Raw genomic sequence first — 25,317 nt, 5'->3', positions numbered from 1 at the left:
GGATGTAGAATTTTAGACTTTTTTGGGGGGGAAGAGGGGGCTCGAGGTAGGGTCTCACTCTAGTTATGTCTGACCTGGAATTCACTACGTAGTTTCACGTGGCCTGGAACTCACAGTGATCCACCTATCTTTACCTCCTGAGTGCTAGGATCAAAGGGGTGTACCACCATGCCTGGCTGAATTTTAGACTTTTATTAAACTGATCTATTGGCAATACAAATACAAATACAATCATATCTCACAGCATCTTGGTGTCAGTTTATGGCACTAATAAACTCTATCTTTTAATGTTTTATTGACAACATCCATAAATATAAATAATATACCATGATCTTACTCCCTTCACACCAACCCTCCTTTTAACCCCTCCCATGTCCCTTGTCCACTTCTTCTTTCCAACTAGTCTCTCTTCTATTTAGATGGCATTATGTTTCTCCTTGTATTATGCAGTTTTATTGTAGGTAGCATCAGAAACTATGAAGTCTTCAATACCAGGGCCACTTTGTATCTAGAAGATAGTGTTATAAGCATTCATATCCTTCCTTTGGCTTTTACATTCCTTATTCCACCTCCTCTGAAATGGTCTCTGAGCCTCAAAACGTGTGGTAGAAGTGTCTTATTTAGTGTTGAATAGTCCACGGTCTCTTCTCAACACTTTGATGAATTTTGAGTCAATCCACTGGTTACTGTCATCTGAAAAGAGAAGCTTCTCTAACCAAAAGGGAGAGCAGCATTAATATATGATCATAAACATAAGTATTTTGAGGGCAGTTTGTTGGGCATATTATATTCATTTAGTCAGATTACTGTAGTATTTTCCCTCCTTAAGCTTATGACTTCCCCATCCATATGCATTTGATTAGGTTTTCCATATCAGGCAGGATTTCTCTCTTTTGGAATGATCCTAAGTCTTGTCGGAGATCAGTTGGTTTCCCCCATAACAGGCCCCCCACATTGCACTAATTCCTATGTTTGGCTTGGCTACCCAGTTTGTACAGCTTTCATGGTCCACTGCTGGTTAAGCCCCTTGATGGCTTTTCTCCCCCAGTAGGCTTAATAGGTCTTCTAGTACCTTAACAGCTAGACAACAGGGAAGAGTTTTCCAGCTACAGCTTGATTTCTCATTGACTTGCAGCCCAGGCATGGGGAGTCTTCATCAACAGGGCCTTACCATCTAATTCTGGTTGGCAACTAAGAGCCTTGGCAAGGGAAAGGGCATGAAGGGACTCTGGACAACTTGCCAGAAGGTATTCTGCCCTTGGCACTTAAACTTTTTTCTAATAATAATCTGTGGCTTCTGGATACATTATCCACTTCCATGAGATACTTCTGCCCAAACTCTCTCTTTTAAACATATAGCATTAGTGAAGAAGTAGGATTCCATATAACTAAAACTCATTCTTTGTTACACAAAATCAATTTAATTTTAATAAGAACCTTGTCTTACATCCAATCTAAAAAATTATTGTCTTTCCTCAATTCAGGCTTTGAAATTTGTATTCATAGTTACTCCACTACATTCATATTAGGCAGAAAGAATAAATGAAAATGTATAGATCTCAAATCATTATTTGACAGTAATATTTCCTCATAACTGCAACAATCAACAAAATGTTTGCAAATATCCTATCAGAGGTGGCTGAATAAGATGTTTTTTTCTTATTATAGGACAGTGATGGTTAATTTTGTGTTGCAGCTTGACTGGATTAAAGTTACCTAGGTAGATTATAAATCTTTATTTATAAACTAACATATGAAAATGCTTTCATAGGAGATTGTCAGTATATTGGTGGATTAAGTGGAGAAGATTCATCTTCAGTGTGAGTGAGTATTAGCTAACTGTCCAGGTAGAAAAAAAGAGGCAAACAATGAATCCATTTTCTCTCTCCTAGAGCTGGGATATTCTTCTTCAACCCTAAAACATCAGAAGTGCAGATTTGCTTGCCTTTAGATTCATGGACTTTTTTTTTTAATATTTTTTTTATTTACTTATTTGAGAGTGACAGACACAGAGAGAAAGACAGATAGAGGGAGAGAGAGAGAATGGGCGTGCCAGGGCTTCCAGCCTCTGCAAATGAACTCCAGACGCGTGCGCACCCTTGTGCATCTGGCTAACGTGGGACCTGGGGAACCGAGCCTCGAACCGGGGTCCTTAGGCTTCACAGGCAAGCGCTTAACTGCTAAGCCATCTCTCCAGCCCGAGATTCATGGACTTTTGACAGTAATCCCCCACTTGGTCCTAAAGCCTTTGGCTTTAGTCTGTGTCACTATTAATATTACTGATTCTGGCAGTTTTGCAGTTGAACCAGGTTACTGGTTTCCTAGGTTCTATACCTTGCAAAAAGCCTATCATGGGGCTTCTCAGTTGTGATAGCTAAGTGAACCAACTTCTCTAACAAATCTATCTATCTATCTATCTATCTATCTATCTATCTATCTATCTACCTATCTACCTATCTACCTATCTACCATCTATTTGTATGCAGTGTAATTACATTTCAGAGCTGACAATGATCATTTCCCTACATGCATTCTACATGAGGTCTACTACAGGGACATTTTGTAACTGTTGACAAATATTTTTGTTGATCACAAATGAAGGGATATGAATAATATGAAAGATGTTATATTTCATGGGACAGCCCCCACAGCAAGAAATTATGTAGTTCATAATAAGTGTAATGCTGAAGTTAAAAAATGCTGTAGTTGGTTAGAGGGTATACTTCACTCCATGGAAAACTATTGGAAAATTAACTCATCATCAATGAAGCCTATGTGTGACATGGTTTCTGTGTCAAAGCTTACTTCCAATGACCATAATTCTCCACATGCATGCATTGACAGAGGTCCTGTCTATGTATTTCTTTATTCTACTCTTATTTCTCTGTCATTCCACAGTTTTAAGAGCTCAGGAGGGCTGGAGAGATGGATTAGAGATTAAGGAACTTGCCTGTGAAGCCTAAGTTCCCAGTTTCAATTCTCCAGGTCCCATGTAAGCTAGATGCACATGGTGGTGCATGTGTCTACAGTTTGTTTGCAGTGACTAGAAGATAAGGTGTGCCCATTCTCTCTCTCTCTTTCTCTGTCTCTCTCCCTTCCTCTCTCTGACTCTAATAAACAAATCAATAACAATTAAGAGCTCAATAATGCTGTCTTTTGGTGAATACTGAGGATATTACATCTATTTATATAATCTTTCATGTACTGAGACGTTCTACATGATTTCCTCATTCAACTAGGTCAAATTATCTCTGCACTGGACAACCTTATTCATAGATTGCTATTCAAGGTTGAGATTTTCACTTGATTTAGTTTCATGTAGTATGTAATTCTTCTTTTTTTTCCCTTTTATTCTTTTCATTGTTATAGCCAAATTCAAAGAACAATAGTGTTGCATTTGCTTTGACATCTCTAACTTGAAGTTATTTTTATCTAATTGTTCTATATTTTTCCTTACTACTTGAAATGATTCCTTTTGCATTAGGCAATAAGTGAATACTGAGGATTTTGTCAGCTATTTTTCAATGATTAAGCTCATATTTTTCTGACGTCCTATTGAATTGATCAAAAACTTCAGACATATATTTAATAATTGAGGTAACAAAGAATATTCATTGAGCTTGGGAAATGGCTTAGTGGTCAAGACATTTGCCTGTAAAGCCAAAGGACCCAGGTTCCATTCCCCAGGACCCATGTAAGATGCACAATGTGGCACATGTCTCTGGAGTTCATTTGCAGTGGCTGGAGGCCCTGGCACACACATACTCTTTCTCTCTCTCTTAAATAAATAAATAAATAAAAATAAAAAGTACATTCATTTATTGACAGCAAGAAATCTACCAATGTTTCATTACCATTTATTACTTTATTCCTTCATCATTTATTTTTACTTACCTGCCATTTACTAGTAGTGTATGGTCATATAGTGGTGAAAAAAGGTAGTCTGCATCCTCACAGAGTGCACACACTCACTATAATACAGATTTTCTATGAGTAATGATGAAAAGTAATTCATAATGAAAATTGTGAGGAGATTTAGTTTAAATAAAGTACAGGAAAATCGACTCTGATGCAGAAATATTTCAGTTGCATTTTTAAGAACTTAACAAATAGGAGAAATTTAGGGGCAGAGAGCATTCTAGATGGAAAGAATAGTATGCACCAAGGATCTGAGATATATTTCAAGAACTGGAAGAATGCTAGTGATGCTGTATCTTAGAGAGTATAGCAAGTTGCTACTTGGAGATTAGTATGCCAGGGGTTGCCAATTCATAGCCTTGTTAAATGTTTTTAGTTGGGAATTTTATTACATGAACATACTATAATTTGATTATAACCCCTTATCATTGCCCTCTCTTGACCCTCTCCCTAACTCCAATTGCACTGAACCCCCAACTCTTTCCAAGTAGTCCATTTTCTATTTTGATATCTTATTCTACTTTTTGGACCTCCATCATCATCTATATCAAAATTATGGGCTCAATATTGTGCAGGTCTTACAGAGGTAGCAACATTGCCTAAGAGATAATGAATCTACTGGTCACTTCATATCCAGACAATAGTACCCTGAAGTACTCCTTTACTACCCTGTGACTCTTAAATTCTTCCCTCTCCTACAATGTTCCCTAAGCCTTGGTGGGCTTCATAGAGATGTTACATGTAGCACTGAGCTTTCAAGAACTTGTCAGAAGTTTCATGAGGTTTGAGTCTTCCCAGTATCCAAGGCTGTATACAAAGATGGGCTTCTTTGGTGAGTGGTGAAAACACCACTAATATTCTTTCCACTTTCTCCTCATCAAGCTATGGTGGGTATGATAGAGATGTCTCATCCAGTGCTGAGCACTCATTTCTTCTCATCACTTTGATGAGTTGATGAGTAGTGGGCCTGCACATTTGTCACTGTCATCCCCAGCAAGCTTTGTTATGGATGTTCAAGGTTTAATAGAGTTTTATTTTATGTTTTTGAGGAACAAGTGGATAGCGGTATAATTCAGACAGATGAGATTCAGTGAGAAAATGACATATTCCTTTTTGATGGTGTAGGGAAATGAATCCAGTTCTGGGCACACTGAGTTAGAGACACCTGGAAGACATATAAATGCCAAATAATACATGAATGTTATGTCCACATATGAATCCAAGAAGCAAGGTTCTGGCAACAATAGAGAAGGTAACTTTGAAATGGAAAAGAAAGGAAATATATAGGAAATCTAGGGAGTTTCAAATTTAGAATGGTCAACATGGTCACCTATTGCTGTCAAAAGGACAAGTAAGGTGCAAACTGAAAGGCCACCAGATTAACCTACCTGAAAGTCAATCGAGCCTGTTTAGACAAGAGTTATTTTGATAACACAATGAGGATTGAAGCCATGGAAAATTTTATGGGAAGTGAAGATGTGGAATTAGTGTGCAGATAATTATTTGGATAAATTTGATTTTATTGAATATAAACAAATCATGAACATCACAAATGTAGGATAAAACAATTTCCTTATTTTTGGAGATAATATAGCATCTACATGCATTGGATATAAAAATCTTGTAGGGATCACGGATGACATGATAAGCAGATCATGTGTAAAAGCTTTGATCTTTGATAGCATGAAGGTTATTTTCCTATTATAAATAAATGGAAAAGGAGAAGTTGAACATAGATGCAAGTGGGTTTTGAGATTTGATTTAAGATATGTGTTGTATGATGCAATCCTGTCAGGAAAAATAACACAACTATTTCCATCTTTATTAGAAGTGGCTGTGACCACATATGAGAGACTCTATAGACAGGCCTTCTTCATGTTTCCCCTAAAAAGACAAGAGTAAGAAAAAAGAGCCATACCCCCACATGTGAGAGTAGGTTAACCCTTGTGCCAGTTGTATGAAATGAAGAATGAGGTCCTGTGGCTTAGGGTACATATAAGAGTATATAGATGGTGAAATATCAAGGGATGAATAGCACTATCTATTCAGTCATGAACTTGGTATCTGTATTGGCATGTGTTCTTTCAATACTTCTACTTCAGGATCTCCATGTTCCTGTAAGTAACCCTTTGTCCCTGTTCTTCCAGAAAATTCAATAAACTCATTGGTACACCAAGATAAACTTTGGGGATAAATGGCCTTTGTTTTGTGAAGGGTCCTCTTCTTAGAGGAGTAAGCCCTTACAGGTTTCTCCAAAGAAAGGAGTTCATTTAACGATGGATACTGCCTGTCTCAGGGTTATTTTCTGAGATCAGACAAGATTAGACATGCTCAGGGTGATGTGGCTATAGACCTGAGGGTTATTTTCTGTGTGAGAGATGAGACAAAATATGTCACAACAGAATAATAAGAAGGAGAAAGGTGAGCTTGGTGTTTTAGAAGAAAGGGAGATATAAAACTTAGTTTTATTCTTGTTGCAAAAAAAAAAAAGCAAACTTACTTGAGAAGCAAAATAAGACAGAAATGTGTAGTACCAAGTAGATAATTTGTTATAAAATTTTCAGTGGCACTGGAGTTATCTCTATTAAACATGAACCTTTCAGTTGTACTTGCAGATCATGGGATGACAGTTCTTTCACTGGCATATAAAAGAAGGGAAAGAAAACAAATATATTAACTTGGGTAGATAGGATGGTGAAACTATAATCTGAGGGAGAAAGTGAAGCCAGAAAAGGGGGAGGCGAACAAGGAAAAGGGAGAGATCTTGATGAAAAGTAAAATACCTGCTTCAACAAAGGTATGGGAGCAAGTGAACCTTAAGAACGTGAAGGAGTAATTTCCCTGGGTGTGTAACTCACTATGAAAGAAAATGAAGCATGTCTGACATATAACTGGCTATTATAAGCTAAGATAAATTTGAAAGGCATTTTATTCTGGTTCTTTTAGTAAATAAGTGACCAAGGGATATGCCCCTTCATACATTTTGATTGCTATTCATTTTACATTTGCTTCAAGTGATGGAAGCAAATGCCTTTGATTAGTTGTCTAGTCTAGGTACTTTTATATACAAGACTGCATCAAGTTATTATTTTCTAGGCCTGGAGATATGGTTCAGTGGTTAAGATGTTTGCCTGCAAAGGCAAAGGACCTTGATTCGATTCCCCAGGACCCACATAAGCTAGGTGCACAAGGGGATGCATTCATCCTGAGTTCCTTTGCAGTGGCTGGAGGCCCTGGCTTGCCCATTCTCTCTCTCTCTACCTATATCTCTTTCTCTCCCTCTTTCTCTCAAGTAAATAACTGAAAATAAAATTTTTTAAAGAAATTATTATTTTGTATGCAAACCTTAAAATGGTGTGTCTTCTGCTCACTTCTTACTTGAGGTCCAACTCTTTCTGTTCTTTTGTTACTATTTCCTTGCTCTTTTGTTTCATGAATTGGTTATTTTAGAAAAGCTGAGAAATGGAGGTAATAATTCCTATTTAAAAAAAATTATCATAGCTTGTAGAATTTTAGTATTAAAAGTGATTCTTGCAGAACTTCCAGGAGTTCATTTTCTTCTTTTACTTTGCATAAACTAAGCCCACTGCAGACTAGTGGGTGTCTTGGCAAAAAAGTATATCATTAGATATTCACAGAAATATTTCTGAGCCAGCAAAACAAGTTATAGAACTGGAAGTTTTTCTGAAGTATTTTTTTCCAAAAGATCTTATATATTTATTACTAAAGAAACTCACTTGTTTAGCTCAAATAAAAATCCAAACAATATTTCCAAATATGCCCAATTTACAAAGTGTAGATGTGTATGGAAGATTGATCTCAGACCATGTTTCAGTCAGACTTGTTCAGCCTTTTGACATTGTAGCACAACATTGTCCTCCACAATGAATGATCAAGAACCATCTAAAGGAGTTAGAAAATAAATTCACTTCACTCTCATGTTTTAAGTAAGTTTATGATTTGTGTTGGACTATAATTCATAGCTATTCTGGCCACATGTTTCTCATGGCTTGTGGGTTGGATGTTTCTGTCTGACTCTATAATACTATCCAAATCCTTACAGGCCCAGATTGGTTCTGGTCCAGTTTCTTCTTTTGGAGTTGTACCTGATTTTGTACCCAGTTTTCATTCAAACTCATTAAGATAGTTTTTTTTTTTTTTTTTTTTTTTCCTTCTCGGCCTGGAATCACTTCATTCTGAAAGCTCCTTGAGAAGACATGATGGTGGATGTGGTAGTTTGAATGATCTGTCTCCCAATAACAATATATTATATTTGCAAATATATAAATTATATATTATTATTAAATTAAAATAATTGAATTAAATTAAAATTAAGTGTTAATTATTAATATACTAAATATAAATTTAATATATATGATATATACTTTTAATATATTTTGAAATTAGAAAATGTAATATCTAGCTTCATTCTACTTTCTCAAAATTGTTTTGAGCATTCACGGTTTATTATCATTACATATCCATTTTAGATTTTTTTCCAAATTTTATAGAGAGTATCAATAGAATTTGAAAGGAATTTCATTAAGTCTTTGTATTTGAGTACTATGAACATTTAATAATAATATCTTTTAATGCATGATCATCAGAAGTAGTTTTTTTTTTACTTCATTTTTATCTTTCATCAACATTTTGTATTTATTTGATCCATTTTTGCCATCCAGTTACACTAGTAAAGCTTAAAAGAGAGGAAGCTTTTCAGTTTCATAAGATAAAAATCTAGACTATTCCATGGTTATGCATAATATATCTATCCTTCCTGCTGTATTGTTATTGATTATTTATTAATTTGCAAGGAAAGAGAGAAAGAGAGAGATTGAGAATATATGGGCATGCTTGGGCCTCCAGCTACTGAAAACAACTTCCAGATACATATGCCACTTTGTGCATCCTGCCTTATGTGGGTACTTGGGAATCAAACTGAGACCATTGAGTTTTATGGGCAAGCACTGAGCATCTCTCTAGCCCTTTATTGATTATTATAGTACATAGAATATTTAATTACTAGTCAATTTTAAGTTGTCTCAATGAAGAAGAAATCTTGGCTTCAACTGTGTATTTCCTACTGTCTACCCACAGGCATTTAATAAATTCAGTTCACCACTCTTATTTTTATTGTGTGTCTGCTAGATGTTAGGGTAAGTTGAAAGGTTTGGAGGACAAAAGAAAGAGTAATGGTAAAAATTCTTGCCTTAATTATATTTACAAGCCAGAGAGAAAATAGTAAAGCAACCATAATGTAATATGTTAAGTGTCAGAAAGGGCAAAGACAAAAAGACAAGCTTCTCATCCTGTCAGATAAATTAAATGTCATGAAAATGATTCATGTTTTTAAAGTTTATAAAATCTATGCATCTTCACCAATCTAATTCAGGTTCCTCCAATAAAACTATGTAGCTTGGGCTGGAGATATTGCTTAGTGGTTAAGGCTTTGGCCTGCAAAGCCAAAGGACTTCAGTTTGATTCCCCAGGCCCATGTAAGCCAGATGCACAAGGTAGCACATGCATCTGGAGTTCATTTGCTGTGGCTGGAGGTCCTGGAGTGCCCGTTCTGTCTCTCTCTCTGTGTTTCTTTCCCTCTCTCACTCTCTCAAATAAACAAATAAATACATAAAATTTCAAAAGAGAATGATGTAACTTTAAAATCATCATATAGCCTCTTTGTTCATGTAATTTGCCATTTTAAAAATCTAAGTCAATAATCCCCAAGTCTCTACATGAACCAAATAAGAAAGATATGAATTTTTTTTGAAAATTAGTATTAACTTTTCTGTTAATTCTGAAGTACTTACCTGGACCCACAGAAAAATAGTTTGTATACTTAAGGATCCATAGTCAGATACTTCTGGATTTAAATATGATTCTGCTAGTATGAGACTATAGGCAAATTATTTAATTTCTCTAAGGACCATTTTCAGTATTTATAAAATATAAACTCCTTATGTTTATTATGAGAATTACATAAAATATTATGTATATGTTTTCCATAATAGTACCTGTACACTGATACAAAAGAATTAGTCAATACCTTTAGGAGGATAAAGATATTGATGTTGTTTATGACAGTGACAATGATAATGAGTTTAGGTAATGTGCGGTATTTTACACTTAGAACTTGTAGTGATTATTGATATATGATGCTAGATATTACTTTTATGAGTTTATTCTGTCTATGGCTAGACAGTAGATCATTTATCTCACTTGTCTGTTACCTATCACTATCTTGTAGACAGTAACTGGAAATAGTCCTTCAAGCCTGTCCTCTTTAATTTCCATATTATAACCACTGGACAATTGTGAGCATTATCACAGCTTTAGTAATAATTTCTCTGTGTATCAGTCATCAGTTCTCATCTTTAACCTCTACTTATCAGGGTTTCCTAGAATTTGTTGGACATTAGAATCATTTAAAGGACTAAGAAAACTACTAATACCAAGGTAGTACACAAAATTAAATAATAATGTTTGGGATTAGGAACTAGACATCATCACTTTTTTATTTTATTTTTTTTATTTTTTGGTTTTTCAAGGTAGGGTCTCACTCTGGCCCAGGCTGACCTAGAACTCACTATGTAGTCTCAGGGTGGCCTCGAACTCATGATGATCCTCCTACCACTGCCTCCCGAGTGCTGGGATTAAAGGTGTGCGCCACCATGCCCAGCTAACATCATCACTTTAAAAAATATTTTATTTATTTATTTTCAAGCAGAGAAATACAGACAGAGAGGGGGGGGGGGCGAGAAAGAATGGGCACACTAGGGCCTCTAGCCACTGCAAACAAATTCCAGATGAATGTACCACTTTGTGCATTTGGTTTGCATGGGTACTGGGCAGTGGAACCTGGGTCCTTTGGCTTTGTTGAAAAATGTCTTAATCACTGAGCCATCTCTCCAGCCTGACACCATTACTTTATTTTTAATTAAGAACCTACTTAGTATAGATACATCATGTGTTTGTACCATCTTTTCCCTCTTTCCTGCCTCCATTCCAGTGGGGGCCCTTCTCAATAGAGTTTCTGGTATTCTTGTCATTTTCATTCTGTCACTAACCTCTCAATGTTAGAAGCCATTGATAAGCCACACAATTACTATTTATTAAAGTTAGGGTATACAAATCATTTTGGTCTCTCCCTTTTTACTTCCAATTTCTTTTAAGGCACCATTATGTCTCAGACATGTTGCCACAACACACGTTAGTCACAACTTTTATAGAGATTAAATTCTAAAGGTCAGTGAAAACTATTCAGAAGGTATAAGTTTGGACCCTGAAATCAAGTTGTATGTGATCTGGCATAGCAAGTTGCCCTAAGCTTGGAAGTGACCCTTTTAAGCACTATATACAGTACTTAGCTTGAAGTTACAAAAATTAGTATAACAAAATAAATGCATCTCTTTTAATTGTATGACACTCAGCATGATACGATACTGAGACCATCAGTGTTATGGAAAGTCAAACAGGAAATGAGAAACCAGCCAAAGAAACTATGTTCTTAAGCTCCATCACAGGCTTGTCTTCTGGTATAATTCTTGGTTTTGAGTGGAATAGTGGAAAAAAATATATCACAAACATTTTTAGCAAATTATTTTCCTTTTAAAGGAATATACATAATTAAATGCATGCAGGTTGAAGGTGTATATGTGCATGTACATGGTACCTTAATTTATGGTGACTCCTCACATACCTACTCACCTCTAATCCCTTATACAACACTGATGTCAGGTTAACCTTGAAGAACATTCTAATAACATGCTTTTCTAATATGAAAATCAGCAGCAGGGCCCCATTGTCCACTAAATTATGTCAAATGTCCCGAGTCTGTCATTCAATGCACATTGTGACCTGGCTGAATTTTATCTCTAGTTTTATCAAGCACTGCTTACATGCATGTGCTATATACTTCTACCCACCAGAAGCATCACTTTTATTTTGCTACATCAGTACTTTAGCGTGCCATTTATTGCTTTTGACTGAGATACTTTGCTGTCATCCCACCAAGACCTAGTGAAATACTAATTATGATTCAATGGCACAGCTTAGGTGGCAATTTGGAAATTGCTATAGTATCTCTTTCTTGTTGGTTCAGTAACAATTTATCATCTATTTGCCTATCCTTATGTATTTTGTTACATCTATATCTATATTTACTTACATATATTATCCTATACCAGATTGTAGTCTCCTGGAGAGCTAAGAACATAACTGCTTCACTGAGTCCATAGCAGAACTGCATGTAACAAATAATATATATTTCATGAATAGGATGAAAGTATTATAATGAAGCAAAACTGATTTCATGATGCTTTCTTCTCCCTTTTAATGACCCCTGCCCTCTTATAAGTGCATTTTGTTGTTTTTTTTTTAAATTTTTTTCAACATTAACAGCCAATTTAGTAGTTCTTTTCTGACATGACTCAGATTTTAAGAGGAAAAATAGAAATTCAATGCATAGAAGTTATATGAAACATTAGGGGCAGGGTTGAAGTGGGAGAGAAACTAATTAAAGTTAGTTTAATTATAGCACAAGAAAGAACATGACTTAACTGTCACCATTAGGCTCAAGTGTACTGAATCATTTTGAAGGACGTGTGTGAACGGAGCATCACTCCTATGCATTGCCGAGTAAGAATCGTCATTCTCAGTATCTAAAAGATGGCAATAAGTGAGTCAATTTACTTCTGAGAGTAAGAGAGAGTAGGAGAAAGTAAATGCTTCCTAGCGATTCATTTTTCAGTATGAGGCTGTAAAGTGATTTTGCATGACATTTGAAAATGAACCTTAGAGTTTTTCACTAAAACCTCTGGGAGAAGTTGTAATAAGGAACTACATGAAAACCTGAAAGAAAAAAATTGTCAATTCATATCCAATGTTTGTTTTACAAATAGAGTATATTTTCTGCACTGGTGTCAATGCTGAGTAGAAGTAGAAAAATAAAAAAAAAATGTAGGTCAGAGAGTAGACACCATTAAACAAAACCTGGTCACTGAAGAAGAAGTAAATTTTAGGGTTTGGCCACTTCTAAACCCTGATAAAACAAACCATTACATGACTTCATAAAGTTCATGGGTAAATTCTAAATGATAAGTCTGAGAGCAGAATTTTAGTATTGGACTTATCTGAGTGGATATATCTCTGAAAAGTCTTAAAAATATGGTTTCGAAAGCATCAACGTGGATTTTCTAGCACTAGAAGAATAAAAGAGAATAGATGAAGGGAAAATCAGTGTGATAATAGCTGAAGCATTTTTATGACTTGACTTGGAGTATCTTTGAACAGCTTGACTCTTCACTGACAAAGATGTGCTAAATGTCTTTATCAGGGAAGTGGCATCAAAATGGAATAGCCTATCATGGTGTCTAAGAAGCAGGGATTTGTGACGGATGCAGTAATGAACCAGTGTGTGAATAATCTCCTTTACTGTTGTATTGAAGTGCTGGCACAAATGCACCCATTGAAGCCACAAAAGAGTAGCTTTATCAGTTAATCTACACTTTAAGAGGCATGCTATCAATGGCTAGGGTATGATAATGATGAAGTTCAGAAAATTAACCTTGCATTTTACTACAATCCGAGATTACAGCCCGAACCCTGAGCACACTCTGGATAAATTACTGAAGATTTTAAAGAATAATTAAGATAACACGGGATATTTCACTATGATACTTCCTTCCTCATTCAGAAATATATTAAGATATCTGGATTACATGTGACAGAAAGTCTAGTAGTTGGAATAGGTTATGTATACTTTTGTAATAATTATAAACCCAGATATCAGTGTATTAACAGAACAAAAGGTATTTTTTCAATTTTATTTATTTGCTCTGAGAGAGAGAGAGAGAGAGAGAGAGAGAGAGAGAGAGAGTGAGAGAGAGAGAGAGAGAGAGGGAAAGAGAGAAAGAGAGAATGGGTACCCTAGGGCCTCTTGCCACTCCAAATGTATTCCAGACTCATACACCATATTGTGCATATGACTTTACATGGGTACTGGGGAACTGAATCAGGACCGTCAGGCTTTGTAAGCAAACACCTTTAGCCACTGACCTACCTCTCCAGCCACAGTTTATATTTTATTTAGCTAGATTTCACTGTGGGTCCCATCATGATACCAAAGGGTAGCAAGGGTCCATGGTGACTTTGTCTTTGTTCTTGCCATTCCAAGGTCACATCCATGGTTGCTGTTGCAGGAAAGGAGGGATATCAGAAATTTTCTTTTGTGCTCTTAATTATCCTCAGATCCGAAGTGACAGACATTACTACTCACAGTTTTATTCACCTTGCCCCACCCTACAATATAGTGGCTAAGAAAAACTCATAATTAGAAAAAAAAAAAAACACTACATACTGGCGAACACTAGTTTAACACTCTTTTATACTGTCTCGTAGAATAAGCTCTCAATCTACCTGATTTCAGTACAACTGTAATGGACAGTTGTCACCTCACACATTCCACAGAGTTATATCAACATTATTTCCAAAACATTGATTGCTATTCAACCTATAAAAATATACACCCCAGGAAGATGATAGTGTTAAAATACTTGATGATCCACATGGGGAATCTGTAATCAATGTATAAAGGCCCTAATGAGTCTTAAGGTGCTTTCTAAATATGTTTTCTTTTCATATTCCTTATCAGTACTGAGTGGAAGTTGGTCACAATGTAGCTTATTCAGTAGCATGCACTATTTGCTTTTCTCCTTGATTTGCTCTTTATTCACTAGCTTTTTAGGATTTCTTCTCATGTGAGGTGTTTTCTCATAAATTTTTGTCTCAGGGTTTTCTATCAGAAGAATAGAAACCAAGACAACTAGAAATGCATGCTACAGAGCTTGTATTTTATGGAATAATTTTCTTGCAGGTGCAATAGATAGTAAGGCAGGAGGCTTTGGTTTCAGGCCATCTGCCATTCACTAGTCCTCTGACTATCATGAAAATTCTCAGGATAGCACATGTTTGCATGTTTAAAATGATTTCTTTAGAGTGCCAACTCTCCAGCACCATTATTAGATTTGTTGTTTACAATTCTGTGGTTAAATTCCTGCTCTATTAAGGATTCCCCATATACTCTTCTTTGAATATGTAATCCCTAGGTAATGAGGCTGCTTTGGAACAGTGTAGAGCTTTTAAAAGGTAGAGCCTTGATGGAGAAAGAATTTCAATGGAGGTGAGCCTTGTGGTGTAATAACCTAGCTCTGCTTAGTGTCTCCATCTCTCTTCCTCAATGCTGATATGAAGATGTGGCACAAGCTTTCTTCTCAGGCCTTCCATGCGTTTTCTTCCATAGTGGACATTTAACCTTGAAACTATAAGCTAGAGATAAATCCTTTTCTTCGTTAAGCTGCTTCTACTTGGGTATTTTGTCTTAGCAATGAAAAAATAAGTGATACAGAAAATTGGTACTGAAAAGTGGGGCACATGGATGTGGTAACCTAACCATGTGATTCTTAGATTTTTGGAGCTAGTCTGTGAGAGGCATGTGGGTTTAAAACTTTGCACTTGGGCTGGAGAGATGGCTTAGCGGTTAAGCGCTTGCCTGTGAAGCCTAAGGACCCCGGTTCGAGGCTCGGTTCCCCAGGTCCCACGTTAGCCAGATGCACAAGGGGACGCACGCGTCTGGAGTTCGTTTGCAGAGGCTGGAAGCCCTGGCGCGCCCATTCTCTCTCTCTCTCCCTCTATCTGTCTTTCTCTCTATGTCTGTTGCTCTCAAATAAATAAAAAATGAACAAAAAAAATTTAAAAAAAAAACAACTTTGCACTAGAGAAGCTTTACAATGCTTTAGGCAGAGATTAATGGGGTATTCAGGTGGGAGTCTGGAAGATCAGAGGACTGAGAGAAATGAAGACCATAGAGGATTGACTCATGAGGTTCCAGAGGGAAAATTACTCTCTTTGTAACTGTGCTACAGGCAGTTCTTATGATATCCTGGCCCAACAAAAAATATCTTCATTCTGCCCATGTCCTGATAACTTAAGAAAATTTGAATATAAAAGTAATGGGCTAAGGATGATTGCATATGTCTTGATTTCAAAGACTATAGAGAAAGCATTACAGTTTGAGTTAGACTACAGTCCAAATGAGACAGCTGGTTGAGATGTTTGTACATTCTTTGAAAGTGTAACTCACATGTATGAAGGTTAGCTGGGTTATCTTTGTTGATAGAACTTTCCTATCTCTTTGCATATATATATATATATATATATATATATATATATATATATATGCATTCTAGGATTTTCATGGAATGCCAAGTGTCCCTTCAACTTTTAAAGATTATCTCCTTTATGGAGATATTGAGTCAGAAGCACAGAAGAAAGAAAAAACATTGCAAAGACAGAATTCTGCCTATCATGGCTATTAAGTGTGGAACCTTTTATCTTTTTTATGGTCAATTTACATTTAAATGGAGAGACCCCTTAGTGCTGATGGGAAAAGTGTTATCTGCATCATGAATAATAAACATCAGGGGGAAATGTCATTTTTTTAGCTTACTAGCACATTTTGTTGCTATGACAACAGAATGCAAAGTGTTCTCTTAAAGGGAAACATGAAAATTTGTTGGAGATAAAAGCAAAGCTCATCAAACATAATGTATTTAAATATAGTCTTAGATTCATAAAAACCAAGCATACACTGAAAAGAATATAGATTCCTCAGATTTTTTGAGTAGAAGAAATTATGAGAAGAGTCATGCTGAGGACACTGAGAAGACACACTGATATGGATTCTTTCCATAACTCCAAGTCCCCTTAAAACACAGGAGCATAGCCATTAGTTGGTCCATCTGGTGTAAAGCCAGAAACTGGCAGTAAATAGAGATAGATCCTTTTATTTCTCAGACATTTAAGCAGGCTGTGTTTTACCATTCACGCTGCCTTTCCCCGCCCCCCCCCCCGCATGTATACATACTTTATTGAAATGATCCCAAGTTAATTATTTTTTTTTAATTTAATTTATTAGTTTTCTTTTCAGTAAATACAGGCAGTTTGGTACCATTATTTAGGCTCATCTGTGATCTACCCCCTCCCATTAGACCCTCCTTATTATTGAAAATGGGTCGTGCATTGTGGAGTTAGCCCCCAGTTATTAGTATGATAAATGTCTCTGAAAATCATGACCCAACATGTAACTCTGACATTCTTTCCGCCCCTCTTCCGCAAGGTTTCCCTGAGCCATGTTGGGTTCATTTTTGGTCTGCTTCAGTGCTGAGGTGTTGGGGGCCTCTGAGGCTCTGGCTCTCTGATTTGGTAGGAGTTGATTTTTCTCTGAATTGATCTCCTTCCCCTTTGTGCTGGTATCCAAGTTAATTATTTTTTAAACCATTAAATATGACATGACTTGAACACAACTAAACTCAAAATTTTAAATTTCCATGTTATAAGGTGGCTCTTGCTTATCTGAGATGTGGTTATGGAGATTCTCCGCTTCAAATTTTGTGAATGTGGGGAAAGAATTTCCCAGTGGTGGAGAGAATATATCTTATGGATTTCTCACAGGCCAGGTGGGATTCAGTTGTTTGATCTTATCAGTATCAGCTTAATATTGCCTTGGCTTAGTTCTTGCTGCCATACTCAGGGTGTTTTTAGCCCATGATCATGGCATTCTTTTATGTGGAACCTAGAAGCCATTTTAGCATACTTCTCAACGTGGTGCCCTAGGCAGCCAGCAGCTGCAATATATTGTTTGGAACTGGCACAAGAGATGAAACTAATTTGCTCACTCTGCATGATCCTATAGAAACAACTACCACCCCTGTTTCTCCTGGGTTTGAAGACTCAAAAATGATCTGAAGTTCTTCTACTTTCTTAAACATTTCCTTATTGTTCCAGTTCATACTGATGTGTTCTTCCATAGATATCTTATTTATTTTCTTTAAGGCTACTATCACATATTTTAGTTCCTAGTTGTCCCATGGATCTTAAATCTCTCCCTCAGCCTATGTTTGAAAGTCATTTCTGAATGACAGCTAAGGTAGTACTCTCTCCAGCACTGTAATTCATACCCTTTTCTACATTGGTCGTGACACTGGAATGTTAAGGCTTTGAATATGATTTTCTATCCATACCTATAGAGGTTCCTGTTTATTTGGGAATGAGGGGCAAAAGAGATCAGGGGGGCATTTTTCTAATTGTTTAGCCGTTTAATTGACTTGTTGCACATAGTCAAACCAGGAATTGGGGTTTTTCTATTATATGTTCTACAGAAACCCATTATCCCACTCCCACATGTTGGACTTCACATTTCTTTACCACAAAAGAAAAGTTCTGATAAACAATTTTTGTGATACTCTTTTGTAAATAATATTTTGATTTCTAAATCGATGCCTAGAAATGGAAATACTTAACTCCAATAATATATCTTTAGTGGAAGATAGCTAGGTAATGTGATTTATTAGAGAGGAGAGAGGTGATATATTTAGGGGACAGAAAGCACAGGGAACAATTCACTGCTACACTAACACATAAAGCCAACACTGTGAATGCACTGCAGCTGGCTTCATTCATTTAGACCACCTTCATGCAATGCCATTGGCTCACTTTGTGTTGGCTCAGTTTATTTGGTTATTGAATACTGTTGCTATATCCTGAATTGGAAAAAATTCTGTTGAAATATTACTGGCCATATTTGAAAAGCAATGGAAACAAATTCATTATCTCAATTTCCAAGTAGCCATGAGTTGTTTGCATAGAAATTGTGTGTAGAATGTTTAGGCCCTAAAATAGCTGCTTTTCCTGGTATCTCTTCAAGTCAACAGTAGGCAACAATAACAAAAAAATAAATAAATAAATAAAGGATGATGGTGTGGTACATTTGAGATACCATGTCTTCAGTTGGTGAGACATCTTTCTGATTTTCAGAGTCTGAATCCCTTACCATTCCTGCCTCAGCAAATCCACTTCTCTTCTTACTAGATGTTAGTCACTAACCAAGCACATTGAAAAATTTCATAAGCTGGTGTTATGTGAACCAAATTTGGTAAAGCAGACTACTGTAAAAAGATACATTTAGGAAACTTGTGTTTGCATAGTGTCTCTTGGAACTTTTCTGTTCATATTTACCACATCAAAAGCTTAGAAAAATTTAACAGTGAAGTTTATTTAATTTTGTTTAACCAATCATCTTGCAAAGCTGATTTAACCCTTTTATTATATGACAACCTTTAAAAATCACTTAGAATTGATGTTCTATGGAACAAACTTTGGTGAATGCTGGCTAGAAAATATATCCTTCAGATATATTTGACTTTTTTTTTTCCTTTTGAACTGGTATCAAGCAGGAAAAAACATATATTCATAGGGAAGTTTCTCAATACTCCTCCAAGGTTTAAAGTGATATTTTCTTTTTTCTTCTTTTTTTTTGATCTATTTTTTTATAACCATTGAAAAATTTCCACTGTACTTTAGCCTTGAATTATATAAGCCTACAATGTTTGAGGAATAGCAAGATATAATAAAAGTTATGCAAGGTCTGGGATTGGAGAGGTCTACCTTTAAATATAATTGATTCAGTTACTAGTATTTTGCTACTACATTAGTATTTTTATAATGTCACTTTCTTATGAAATTGGGAGGTATTAAAAATATCATAGATATGTTTTGGTAATTGAGATAACATATATAAAGCCTTTGACATACCTTCTTTGCAAATAGCCATGTTCCTTACTTATAAACCTTTTAAAAAATAATAATAAGCTTTACTAGAAGGGTGTACTCTATAAAATCTGTGTTGATACTTATGCATTATTAAATTTTTCAATGAAGATTTACCTCTTTTTAAAACTAAAAGAACAAAAATTTCCATGAGGTACATGTGTATATGAAGGGACATCTTTTTCTTTACTGTTAAATTCCAAGCCTCTATAACCAGTAAGTTCTTCTGACATTGCCAGCTAAGTTCAAACTCTTGCTATTAAATGTAGGATGCCTCCCATCCCATTCCAAAATATTAGCTTTAGCAACAAATGAATTATTAAATGTCAAATTGCTATTTCCCGTGACAGTTTCCAAATGGACTGGGTCTGCACTAACAAGTACTGAAATGTGCCTCCAGCCGCCTCGCAGCTGTGGAAGACACAGATTGCAACTCCAGTGGACTCATTTTACCTGGCAGCCAAGCACTGGAAGGCTCCCCCATCTGTCAACACACATTTTTCTTACAGTCTCAAGGCCTTTCTTGAACTGTTTCTTGTTTAAAGAGAAAATATAGACCTATTCAAAGCAGTAGCTTTTTTAATATAAGGACATTTCAAGTACAGTCAATTCTTGATAGTTTTCTTACAGGGAGATCATGTTGTCAATTAGGACAGTTGATTCAATTTTCTTCAGTTGTTATCACTTTTTCCTGTTTCACCCCAAATAAGTCCATTGATAAACACTATGTTTAATGATTAAACTAAATAGTATGTAATATTTCCCAGCAAGGAAAAGTTCATTGAGAAAATGATTAAAACCAAAGTCCATTTGTACTTTAAATGAGAAGATATTTTCCTTTTGATTAAGTTAAATTCCCTCTGATATGTACTGAGAACATTTTGATAAATTGTAGGTCTTTCATTTTTTAATATTATTGCTTACTCATTCTTTCAAGTGGTATGAATGAAGACTGAAGATTATTTTATACAAACAAGTGACTGGAAAATTTATCTTCACTACTCAAGGCCATCTGGGGTGAATGGGCAACTTTTTTCTTTCTCTATATTGAAATATTTAATAGGTGATTACTGAAACATTTTCTATTCTATTTTTATTAAGGGGAAATGTTATATGGACACATCATGTATTGGTACCATCATTTCCCTCTTCCCTGCCTCCATTGCTCTGAAGGTCTTCCTCAGTGGGATTGTTGGTATTCCCCATGGGGATGTGTTATGTGCTATGGAAGCAGCAGTCAATTATTGGGGGTGATGTAGTGCCCCTGAGCATGAAATCACACCCTGTGATTCTTACAATCTTTCCACACCCTCTTCTGCAAAATTCCCTGAGCTTTGTGAGTGTGTTTTAATCTACTTTAGTGTTCAGCTTTCATCATCTTCGGGGTTTCTGCTGTGGTATGTTGTGAGTATCCTCAGTATCTGTCACTATTACCATGGTTGTCAGACTCAGCAGCATTCTTGCTCATCTAGCCAATCCCTCTGTGGTTTAACCTGGGCCCTGGCTGATGTGTGTGTTGGGGGTGGGGGCTGGTTCAAGTCCTGCCAGGTAACGAGATATCTTCTCTTGTTATGTTGAAAGATTTTTGTTTACCTCAGTTCTTGTTGCCTTCTGAAAAAGAAAAACAGGGTCTCCAACAGAGAATGAGATGATCAAATGTTTAAGGATATAAGGATTGTTAATTTGGAAAGATTTTGATGGACGTAGCCTCTCTTGGCCAAAATCTAGTGGGAGCTTCACATTAGAGAAAATAATCTGGGGCTCTATTGGATTCTGACTCTGTTCCCAATTCCAGCTATGGGTTTCTTTCCAATAAGTGAATCTCTTAGCCAATCAGAAAGCCATTGGTTGAACACTTAAGCTGGGTGCCACCATTACACAGGTGTGTACATATTGTGAGGAGGGTTGCTTTTGTATAGCAGTGTCCCTTGCTTGCTCACAATGTTGTTGGTCATTTACTCCCAGCAACTCAGGTAGTGCTTCCCAGCACTATACAGGTAACCCACTGGGAACTGGCTTCCTTCCAAATTCCAGCCAGATCTCTTAATGTTCTGTGTCAGCTGTTGTCTTTAGCAATAATATCTTACTTTTTACCTCAGCTGGGTAATCAAGTGCTTTGACAGAAGCCTGTCATGTTTTGGTGGACCTCATAGCTCTCTCTGATTAATAGCTCAATGTGGGTCGTTAACTGATTTCTGATACTGGAAGTTGAAAGCCAGAACCAAATGTTTTAGGATTAGACTTCATCCCATCATCTGCAGAGCTCATTTTACAACATAATCCCCCAATATACCTATTGAGGGTTATACTTTTTTACTTTACTACCCAGAAGTAAGATTTTTATGCTACCAATTCATTTTGGATTTAGTTTTGTATCTGCTAACCCTTCCATTCCCCTCCCCACAAAACTTCCTTCCCTATTATCTGTCTCTTGAGCTGTCTGTTAGGTATGCCTTCAACTTAAGCTATCCAAGGTTATGAACCACAGATCAGGGAGAATGTGTATCATTTATCTTTCTGTGCTTGTGTGAGTTCAGGTAGTATGATCTGTTTCAAGTCCCTACCTTTTCCTATAAATTTTCTTTATATCATTTATCTTACTGCTGTTTACATTTCCATTGCATAAGTGTACCACATCTTTATTATCATCATACCAAATCTAAAGCTATATTACAAAACCATAGTAACAAAAACAGCATGGCACTTGCATAAAAACACAGACATATAGACCAACGGAACAGAACTGAAGACCTTAGTTCAAGTAACCACAGATACTTGATCTTTGACAAAGGAGCTAACAATGTACACTGGAGAAAAGACAAAATCTTCAGTAAATGGTGCTGGACAAATTGGATAACCATATACAATGATATGATACTAGACACACTCCTGTCACCATGCACAAAAATCAACTCCAAATGGATTGAAGACACCAATATCAGCCTGATACTCTTAAACAACTTGAAGAAAACAATATAGCAGTGGGGAAAGACTTCCTGAACAATGCTCCAGTAGCCCAAGAAATTAAACACCACTCAACTAGTAGGAAATCATAAAGCTACACACTTTTGTACAGACAAACATACCATAAACAGAGCCCACAGACTACTCATACAATAGGAGAAAATGTCAGCTACACCACTGACAAATGTTTAATATCTAGCATTTATAAAGAACTCAAAAATTAAAATATAAAAAATAAAACAATCCACTCAAAAATTGGGAAGAGAACTGAATAGGGAATTCTCAAAGGTAGAAATACAAATGACTAATACTTAAGAAAATGTTCAACATCCTTAACCATGAGAGAAATGCACATTAAAACAACTATGAGATTTTACCTTACTCTTGTCAGGATGATAGTCATTAAAAAAAATCAAAGAACAGCCAGGTGTGATGGCACATGCCTTCAATTCCAGCACTCAGGAGGCAGATGTAGGAGGATAGCCATGAGTTTGAGGCCACCCTGAGACTACATAGTGAATTCCAAGTCAGCCTCAGCTAGAGTGAGAATTTGAGGCCATCCTGAGATTACATAATGAATTCCAAGTCAGCCTCAGCTAGAGTGAGACCCTACCTCAAAAAAACAAACAAACATCAACAACAACAACAAAAAAAGAATCAAAGAACAGTAAACATTAGTGAGGATTTAGGGAAAGAAGACTGCTGGTGGGAGTGCAAACTTTTACAACTGCTATGGATATCAAAATAGAGACTCCTGAAAAAAATGAATATAGACCTACCAATTGATCCATTTATTCCTCTACTGGGCATCTTCCTTACAGACTCCACCTTTCATTGCAGAGCTATCTGTTCAACCATGTTTATACCTGAAACATTTTCTTCTTAAGATACTATTTCTACTACTATAAGAAAGAAGCAAGTTGGGAGTTTTAGTTGAAGAACTATCTCATGCTGTTTTATTATTGAATAATAATGCATAGAAAAGCAAGACAGGGAAAGTGAAAAATGAAGCTCCTGCCCCTTCCAAAGCTGAAGCCAAGGCAAAGATTTTAAAAGCCAAGAAGGCCATGCTGAAAGGTGTCCACAGCCACAAAAAGAAAAAGATCTGCACGTCACCTACCTTTGGACGACCCAAGACACTGTGCCTCTGGAGGCAGCCTGAATACCCTCAGAAGAGCGCCCCCAGGAGAAGCAAGCTTAACCACTATACCCTCAACAAGTTCCCCCCACCACCGAATTGGCCGTGAAGAAGACAGAAGACGACCATACACTGGGGTTCACTGTGGACATCAAGGCTAACAAGCACCAGATCAAGCTGGCTGTGAAGAAACTCTATGACATTGATGTGGCCAAAGTCAATACCCTGATCAGGCCTGATGGAGGAAAGAAGGCATACATTCTGCTGGCTCTCGATTATGATACTTTGGATGTTGCCAACAAAATTGGGATCATCTAAACTGTGGATACAGCTGGTTAATTCTAAACACACCTTTTTTCACTATAAAAAAAGAAAAAGACAGAATTTTCAAAATTAAAAAGAGCAGTTGAGCCTGGTGTGGTGGTGCACACCACATTCATGAGGTAGAGGAAGGACAATCTCTGTGAGATTGAAGCCAGCCTGAAACTACAGAGTGAACCCCTGGTCATCCTGGACTACAGCAAGACCCTACCTCAAAAAAAGAGCAGTTGAAAAACACAATAAACCAACTACAACTAAAAGAACATTGATATACTACACAATGAGAATACTACATATGTTTTCATTATATGAGACATTATTGAATATAAATTATATGTTAGGCCATAAAGCAAGTCTCAATACACTTTAAGAGATGGAAATAATATAAAGTATATTTTTCTCTAATGGAATGAAAATGCAAAGCAATGACAGAAAAATATTTAACAAATTCAGAAGCCTGTAAATTGAAGAAAGTTGTATATCTAAATAACCACATGGTTGAAGAAATCATGTTGAGAATTTGTCAAAATTTCAAAATGAGTTAAAAGAAATATATAACATTCTGAAGCTTATGAATTATGGTAAAAGTGATGTTTAAAGAAAATTTGTAGCTGTGAATGCTTATATTAAAAAATAAATGATGGGGCTGAAAAGATAACTTAGTGATTATGTGCTTGCCTACAAAGCCAAAGGACCCAGATTTGATTCCCCAGGACCCACATAAGCAAGATGCACAAGGTGGCACGTGCATCTGGAGTTCATTTGCAGCAACTGAAAGCCCTGGTGCACTCATTCTCTCTCTCTCTCCCTCTCTCTCTCTCTTTCTCTGCCTTCCCCCTGTTCTTTCTCAAATAAATATTTTCTTAAAAAATTAAGTAATATATCAAACCAATAACCAAAACTTGTAACTTAAGTACTAATAATAAGAACAAAGGAGTAGGGGATGGCTCAGTTGGTGAGAAGATGTATGCCAGCATTAGGACCTGTTTGATCCTCAGCACTCACCTAAGAAGCCACACACATGTGTAACCCTATTGCTGAAGGTACAAAGATACAAAGACAGGAGAGTTATTGGGCTTCTCTGACCTGCCAATCTAACAGAAAAAAAAATACAAAAACACAAACTTCAGGTTCCATGACAGCCTTTTTCCCAAGGAAATAATGTCGAAGAACAATAGAGGAGGACATCTGACATCTTCTGTGAACACAGGGAGTGGTGGTTTGAATTAGGCATCTCCCCCTAAACTCATGTGTTCTGAATGCTAGGTCATCAGCTGGTGGCAGTTTGGAAATTGGAGCCTTGCTGAAGGAGA

At 36.4% G+C, this 25,317-nt stretch overlaps 1 pseudogene; it reads left to right on the top strand.

Moving 5' to 3' along the window:
- LOC105943779 overlaps positions 1 to 24,001 on the top strand; it is a 165,640-nt pseudogene extending 141,639 nt beyond the window's left edge.
- The last annotated feature ends 1,316 nt before the right edge of the window (positions 24,002 to 25,317 follow it).

This window comes from Jaculus jaculus, chromosome X, assembly GCF_020740685.1.
Source record: "Jaculus jaculus isolate mJacJac1 chromosome X, mJacJac1.mat.Y.cur, whole genome shotgun sequence".
Classification (NCBI taxonomy): Eukaryota; Metazoa; Chordata; class Mammalia; order Rodentia; family Dipodidae; genus Jaculus; species Jaculus jaculus.
The sequence above is the reverse complement of the archived record's forward strand: the minus strand, read 5'-3'. Positions and strand labels throughout refer to the sequence as shown.